Raw genomic sequence first — 9,062 nt, 5'->3', positions numbered from 1 at the left:
TTAAATCTACCCCGTCTTCAGCCACCCTCTATTAAATCTACATCCGTCAATAACCACGCTCTACTACATCTACATCCGCCAAAAAACACCCTGTACTAAATCTACGCCCGACAAAAACTAACCTCTATCAAGTCTACACTTGTCAATGACCACACTTTACTAAATCTACACCCGTCAACAACCACTCCTACTATATTTATACCCGCCAATGACCAACCTCTATTCAATCTACACCCGTCAAGAACCATCCTCCACCATTTACACATGTCAAAAACTAACCTCTAATAAATGTACACCCGTCAGTAAAAACCTCTATGAAACCTACACCCTTCTATTAAAACTACATCCGTCAATAACCAACCTCTATGAAATCTACACCGGTCAATAACCAACCTGTATTAAATCTACACCGGTCAATAACCAACCTCTATTAAATGTACACCCGTCAATAACAAACCTATGTTATATCTACATTCGTCAATAATCAACCTCTGTTAAATCTACACCCGTCAAAAACCAACCTCTATTAAATCTACACCGGTCAATAACCAGCCAATAAATTTATACCCGCCAATAGTCAACCTCTATTCTACCTACACCAGTCAAGAACCACCCTCCGCCATTTACACATGTCAATGACCAACCTCTATTAAATCTACACGATTCAATAATCAACCTGTAATAAATCTATACCTGTCAATAACCACCCTCTATTAAACTTTACACAATTCAATAACCAACCTCTACTAAATTTACACCCTTCAATAACCAATTTCCACTAAATCTACTCCCGTCGATAACCAACCTCCACCGAATCTACATACGTCAATGACCGCCCTCTGCTAAATGTACACCCGTCAGAAACCACCCTTTATTAAATCTGCACCCGTCATTCACAAACTCCATTGAATGTACCCGTCAACGGCCACACTTAAATTTACACCCGTCAATAAACACCCTGTACAAAACGTACACCCGTCAATAACCACGTTCTACTACATGTACACCCGCCACTGATGTCAACCCCTGTTAAATCTACGCCGGTCAACCACAGACCCTTAGTAAATCTATATCGGTCAATAATCAACCTCTATTAAACCTACACCGGTCAATCACCAACCTCTCTTACATTTACACAAGTCAGTAACCAACCTCCACTAAGTATAAATCTGTAAACCTCAGTAGCGACCATCTACTAAATCTTCACCCGTCCACTCCACCCCTTATTTACCTACGCACCTGCCACCATCAGTGCGATTCGTGTTATTCCGGGACAAGCCGAATAGCTTCTTGAAGATAACGGAAAGGCGCGAGTGGTGTCGAACTGCTTCAAGAAGAGTTTGTGCGGGAAAACGAGCTACGAATGTTGACAGGTGTGCACCGGCTGTTAGGATAAAGAGAGATTAACTATACATTGCAAGCAGATTGGTTGAATGAGGACATTTCAAACGTTAGTCCTCTTGGTCCAAGGGACACTACTCTTATTTAGAACACCATCTGCACCGTTATCAACAAGAAGACATTCGGCTAATACTTGTTTGTAATAATGTATCGGAATTCCTGATACTGTATTGATGAGAAGCTAAGCAGTTAAGTTTTCTTTGTTTACTTTTAGTAATCCGCAGACAAATAAATAATATTAATAATAAAGTGTCATCTTCATTCGACATATAAATAAATGTCCTCGGCCTCAATCTCAGCTCAACCTACATCATGAATCAATCTTCGGATGAACGTTCGAACACCCAGAACGCATTTGCTCACCCACCCAGCTTCTCTCTACTGGGGACCCGCGAAGGTCCCGGGATAGAATAGACCTTCAGCAACCCATGCTTGCCATAAAAGGCGACTATGCTTGTAAGAGGCGACTAACGGGATCGGATGGTCAGGCTCCCTGACTTGGTTGACACATGTTGCACAGATCGATGCTCATGTTGTTGATCATTGGATTGTCTGATCCAGACTCGTTTATGTACAGACCACCGCCATATAGCTGGAATATTGCTGAGTGCGGCGTAAACCTACACTCACTCACTCACTCTCTCTACTGGGGAGTATGGTGGTTAAAGCGTTCGCTCGTCACGCCGAAGACCCCTGTTCGATTCCCAAAGTTCGATGCAAACACAGACCATTCACTAATGTTTATAGTCTCTAAAACCATGTTTAACAGTGTATGTTTGATGTAGGTTTTCCCGCTTAGACAACGACTACTTGTTTTATATAAAGGGATTGGTTGATTTGTTTTCAGTGCACTCAGCAATATTCCAGTGATAAACATCAGCAGATCGATGCTCATGGTGTTGATCATCGAACTGTGTGGAATGAAATCTATTATTTACAGACTCCCGCATTTTGCCGAACTGATTACTTTTTACACACTATGCTGAAACAATGAACATGTTTATAATTCAGAAAAGGATGCAATAACTTTAAAACAGTGCTTGTCGAGAGATCTCACTTGTTTATGTAAGAGAATATATAGTCTGGTTCATAATTATTGAGAATTTTTCTTCTTACTTTGAGCTATCCCAACACCTCAACTGATTCACTGATACTTAAAACTAAGTAATGGTATAAGGGAGGTAACTCATCTTGGTCTACTGAATATAGTACAATTAGAGTTACCTCCCCTGAATTTGTAGCAGACGTCATTTTCCTCAGCACTGTCAACAATGTCTGCTGAAGATAAAAGAAGGTTGATTTTTGAGTTGTGTAATCAAGGAAGTGATGATGTAAATACATTGGCAGAGAGAACAGGAACTCCTCTTTCTACTGTGTATAGGATTAGGAAGAATTTTAAAGAGGGAAAGGATTTTGGGCACTAGAAAGGAGCAGGGAGACCCAGAAAATTGGACTTCTAAGATCGCGTCCGGCTGGGAATTTTAGCGTCTAAAAAGCAAAGGGCAAGCATCTCCAACATCAGGTATGAAATGATAGAAAGGGGATCAACAGTTGTATCAAAATCTACAGTTAGAAGAAATTTGATTGATCTTGGATAGGAGAAAAAGAGTGGAATTCCTTCTCCTCTCATGAAACAAGAACATAAAGACAGGCGTGTTGAGTGGTGTTTGGCACATGAAAACTTTGACTGGGAAAATGTGATTTTTACTGATGAAAGCTCAATATGGGTATATCCCAATAATGTGAAAATATGGACAAAGTCTGCGTCAGCACCGTTGTATCGACGACCTAAATACAGCCCAAAGTTTCATGTATGGGGAGGGATATCCTTATTAGGAACGACCCCGCTGTGTGTGTTTGAGGGAAATCTGACAAGTCAACGCTACACTAACATATTAGATAATTTTCTCCTTCCAAGTGCACATGTGTTTTATGGAAATGACTGGATTTTGCAGCAAGATAATGATCCTAAACACACCGCAAAACATGCCAAGCAGTGGTTTCAGGAGAAAAATGTGACTGCATTACCATTTCCTGCATATAGTCCTGACTTAAATCCCATAGAGAACATTTGGGGGATGATGAAGGAATGTGTGAATCAAAAGGGGCTGACAAGTGGTCCGATACTGGGACAGCATAACTCACGAGACACTAACCTCTCTGATAGGAAGTATGCCTACCCGTCTTAGACTATTCCGTGAAGCTCAAGGAGACTTGATAAAATATTAAATTGTTACCTACACAACATGAAAAGGTCAGTTCACTTTCACAATACATTCAATTTTATCTGATTTGGTCTCGTTTAATAATATGAAATACTTTAGCTATTCTCAATAATTTTGAACCATACTGTATATTGATCGTAACTCTCTCCGTTATGGATATGGAGAAAACGAACCCCAGAAAATTGAGAAACGGCCACCGTTCTGGACAAAACGGCCTCCGCTCTGGACAAAACGGCCTGCGTCCAACTTTTGTTCTTGTATGGTGAGCTACCTTCAATTCTTAGAATTCTATATGCGTTTCATGAAGGTGAATATAAAATATAGGATTTTTCAATCGAAAAATTATGCAGCAGAACCAATTCCGCAATCACAAAAAATCTTTCTAAAGTGATCGAGTGTCGAAGTTGGGTTTTATACCGTTGTCAGCAACATTCCAAGTATGTCACGACGGGTGAATTTAGAAATGGGCTTCAAATGCTGTTCTCCTCTTGGGAATCGATCAGAGCTAAGCCACGTAGGAAAGTGAACTTGTAATATATTTCGATTTCAGATTCTGACACGTATGATTGGGGTCTTTAGGGTATACCCGCAAACAATGTATAATGTACCCGCGTTCAGTGTACCCTGGCTATTAAAAACACACACATTGATTTATAGACCGAAAATCAAAATGGGATTTACGTTAATTTGCAGAAACGTTCGGGTTTGTGTAATCTCGATCCACATGAATCTTTTGAGTCGCAATGGTATTCCCCAATGGTATTTCACTTTACAGAATCGTGAACTAAACAGGATTTTTCAAGGACGCTCTTGGTGTTTCATCTGAAGGGGAAATACTGGCTATTTATCCATACACTTACGGTAATCTCGAGACAGTCTAACTCCTATAACTTGTCATAGACTCATGACAGTCGTAGCACTTGGATGATCGCACCGCCCATACTTTACCATGGACTTACGACAGTTGTAGTGCAAAGATGATCGTAGCTGACAGTCAGTCGCAGCACTAAGGTGGCCGCACCTCGCATACTTTACCATGGACTTACGACAGTCGTAGTGCAAAGATGATCGTAGCTGACAGTCAGTCGCAGCACTAAGGTGGCCGCACCTCGCATACTTTACCATGGACTTACGACAGTCGTAGTGCAAAGATGATCGTAGCTGACAGTCAGTCGCAGCACTAAGGTGGCCGCACCTCGCATACTTTACCATGGACTTACGACAGTTGTAGTGCAAAGATGATCGTAGCTGACAGTCAGTCGCAGCACTAAGGTGGCCGCACCTCGCATACTTTACAATGGACTTGCGACAGACCTGTTTAAGGAGGTTTCATCAAGCCCATACCCCCACCCCCCCCACCACCACCAACAACAAGAACAACACACACACATACACACACACACACACACACACGCATACTTAAACACACACACATTATGCGTAGATTCTAATGTGTATTTGCACAGATGTACAGAACTTCCCACCCCACCCCCATTTTCTAAGTGTACAAAACTGACGACCTCCCCAAAACAAAATGGGTGCGTCATCCCCTTTAATCATCGAACCAAGCGTCTAGCCATAAATTATGAACGGTCCATAATAACCTTATTGATCTGAAGCGCAATCAATCTCATAGCATTGGTTATAAACTTGTTCAGGTCAGTCAAAGGAACGCGATCGAAACTGCCGTTTATTTTTATCGAGTTCCAATGATGTATTGGTTATGTTATCGGGTCGGGAGGTAACCTTGGCAAAGAAACAGTCCACTTGTTTTATATTGGCCACAGAACGTGAAAACAATACTTCAGAAAGACTGAACTAGTATTTCGTGTCTCACCTCGATGCTTCATAGTGACACAGTTGACATTGTTCCAAATATCGAACTTCTGTAAATCCAATGTAGATATATCAGAGGTAAATCCAGTAAGACCCAGTGAATCCTCGTTAACGCTAAGGTGCTGTATTGAACCCTAAGGTGCTGTATTGAACACTAAGGTGCTGTACTGAACGCTAAGGTGCTGTATTGAACGCTAAGGTGCTGTATTGAACGCTAAGGTGCTGTATTGTTGCGCTGTATTCTGATTAAAGTGACTTGGGAATTTTCTCTTTTTCGTCTCTGAAAGTAGGTGCCGAGGAGGATTCGGGCTTTTTGCTTGAAGATCGGGCTAGAATTGGTCTTCAGCCATCCATGCTTGTACCCCATAAAGATGTATCCCATGAAGATCCGGGTTAGAACTGGTCTTCAGCAAACCTCGCATGTCATAAGAAGCGACTGAAAGGATCGGTTGGTCAGGCTGGCTGACTTGGTTGACACAAGTCATCGGATCCCAATTGTGTTGATCGATGCTCATGCTGTCATAACGGGTTCGTATGGTCCCGACTCGATTATGTACTGACTGCTGTCGTATAGCTGGAATAATGCGGCGTTGAACAACAAACACGCAAGCAAACAAACAAACAAAGAAAACAAACTCTTCTTTGGAGGCGCAGACCCTCTTCGCAAGCACCATTTTTTCCTGCATTTGAAAAATTCATATTATATTTTTGACTGAGAATATGAAATCCTCTCTATTAACCGTTATGTGTCTCATGTACATGTGTTGTATATTTTATCCTGACAGCATCATCATCGACAACAAACTACGTTTATAACGAACGCGGTTATCACGAACTAAAAGAACGAACTGGTTTTGTATGACCAAAAGTTGTATATTTTTAGTCGAAAAAGGGAGCAATGGTTATCTGCGTTCGAACTGTTTACATTGATTCGATATATATTTGTCTCCTTTCGAAAAACGGCTGTTCACAAAGTATGTTTGATACATGTTTCATTCAGTTGATAATAACTACCTGTTTTTGTAAAATGGCGGTTAAAGCGATCGCCGCAGCCCGGGTTCGATTCCCAACATGGGTCTATACAAATCTCCTTTCTGTGTGAGTGCTAGAAACAAGGTAATATCGTACCCATTGTACTGTGCGTTTACCATCAAGGCAACACTTGAGCACCATCTGATACCTCACAGTTTGTTTCATCACCAAAGCGAAACATATACCATTATGGCCTTAAAATAGTTCCAGCTTTTTATGAGTTCTTCATCAGTGGGAAAATATTATTCGCTGAACCTAATTAGTAACGTCTAACTCACAATCATCTACATAATCGAAACATTCTAAAAGTAACATAAACCGAAACATCATTATTCAGTTCGTATTGGATGTATTGTTTACTTTGTATAACATCAAGCTGTGACGAAAATACTTTCGGGGTTTGAGTGGTTTTGGTCGATCGATGGCCGTTGAAGCACGAAAAAACGCCAGAGTTGATACTTGTCAAGCCATGGTCTATGGTTTGGTCAGATCGCTGAGTTTGTGTATGCTGGCAGTTTAATGACTCAGTGGGTGTGGGTTCGAATCCCGGATAGGAATCGACCTCTACTTAAGTAATATCTGTTATGTATATATATAATCCCGGATGGAAATCGACCTCTACTGGAGTAATATCTGTTATGTATATACAACATTCGAACCCACAGCCACTGAGTATATATATCAGACTGGATATATACACGGAATCGAAACCGGTTCTTTGGCGTGATGCAAGGTTGCTTCAACCACTAGGCTACATCAAGGCGTCACTTTGTATGCTGTTAAGAAAGAATGGCAGCAAAGCTTAAGGAGTTCGTTTTTAAGTGTTTCTCCCACGGGTTCCGAGACAAACAGAGTCGCAGACGAATAAACATCGACTTAACTCACTTAGAGATTTTAGACAAATGAGACAACGCGGATGCATTGTGCGTACCACTTACATGAAATGGCCACAACGCATATCTATCGATTACATAACTAAACCTAATGTGCATCTCATGTTGTTGTTGTTTTTTTTATAAATCTCCTAAGACAAATATGGTTTATGTAACGCAGAAAGAGCTCAGCACTCTATCGGTGCGTTGAGGTCGTGTTAATAACACACACCGGAAGTTGTGCTTCGCCATGTTATTAGATATGTCATGTGCTATACTCTGTGAACACGTGTTACCTGTAAAAGAGCGGGACACTTGATCACTTTCCCTGACTCAATACACATGAGAGAGGTTTTCATATTTGTTGTTATAATCCATAAGCCAAATGAGATGTGACTCCCAAATTGAGGGGCAAACAGTCACTATGATTTCCATATCCGCATATTTAGGGGAAAATTGTATTTTTTTCATGCATTTTCCCCAATAATTAAAATGCAATAATGCTGAATCCTCACATATCAAAATGCGTGAAATTGAATACTGAACATATTTCACAACACATTTACACATCTAATGCTTATAGTAAGAGCTGTAGCATAGTATTTGTAGACATATGGTTGGATTCAAGAAAATGGCGGCTACCTTAAAAAATGCCCGCCAAAAACGTATTTAGCTGGGCATAGGAGGTGTCCGTCACGTGATTTCATAAACTACACACCTTCAGCCATATGAAAACCATAGTGATGTTTTGCTCCTCAATTTGGTTGTTAACTCCATATTTTCAAGGTCTGGCTCATGTACTATTAGGGTCGTCGAGGTGAATCTTTTGCATGCCTGTATATTTGTACAACTGAATACGTTTGGGGTTGAAGTATTGCTGAATCAGCACTAAAAGAAGCGGTCCAATAACTACCTTCGTAAATATGTGGACCTGTTGCCGCACTACTTTCTGACACACATTTTTTTTCGTCCACACGGCGATCATACCCAATATAATATGAATGCATATGTGCAGCACGTGCTCAGTGTCTCACATACTATTGTCCACGTGCTGTACGTGAAAGCGGCGATCAAACATTGGTTTAGGTTTAAAAATTGCAGTTTGAGAGTTGCAGCTTTTATAACTGATTTAAAAGACAACTGTATTCAGAAAGAAATTTCCCTGACATGACTAGAAAATACTCGATGTTGCAACGTTCCAGCAAAGTGACGGCTGGGTCATCAGAAATGGGCTTCACACATTGTACCCATGTGGGGAATCGAACCCGGGCTACAGCGTGACGAGCCAACGCTTTAACCACTATGCTACCCCACAGCCCCTGGAAGCGGATGAATTGGTTTATTGTTGCATTTGTAGATTTTGCCACGTTGTAACTGTGAACAGCAGGAGTACAAAACAATCACACTTAGTCACAGGCAGGTGCTAGGTGCAGGTGCGAAATAGTTTCCCTAAAGTTACTAGCACACACGGCGATTTACTAACCCCGATTTTAGAATGTAGGAACTTAGTAAAATATTGCAAAAATAGAGAAGAATTTTCACTAGCCACTTGCTAGCGGGCCAGTTTGTAAGACTGCATGGTGGATCACAGTACAGTACTTCGGAAACATAACGGTCAGCGTTATCATGTATGGATACAGCCGGCGTGCCTCCTTCCGATAACCTCTGACGTGCCAATCGTCCTCACCATCTTGAA

This window comes from Haliotis asinina, chromosome 1 (assembly GCF_037392515.1).
Source record: "Haliotis asinina isolate JCU_RB_2024 chromosome 1, JCU_Hal_asi_v2, whole genome shotgun sequence".
NCBI classification, from domain to species: Eukaryota; Metazoa; Mollusca; class Gastropoda; order Lepetellida; family Haliotidae; genus Haliotis; species Haliotis asinina.
This window is presented reverse-complemented; position numbering follows the sequence as displayed.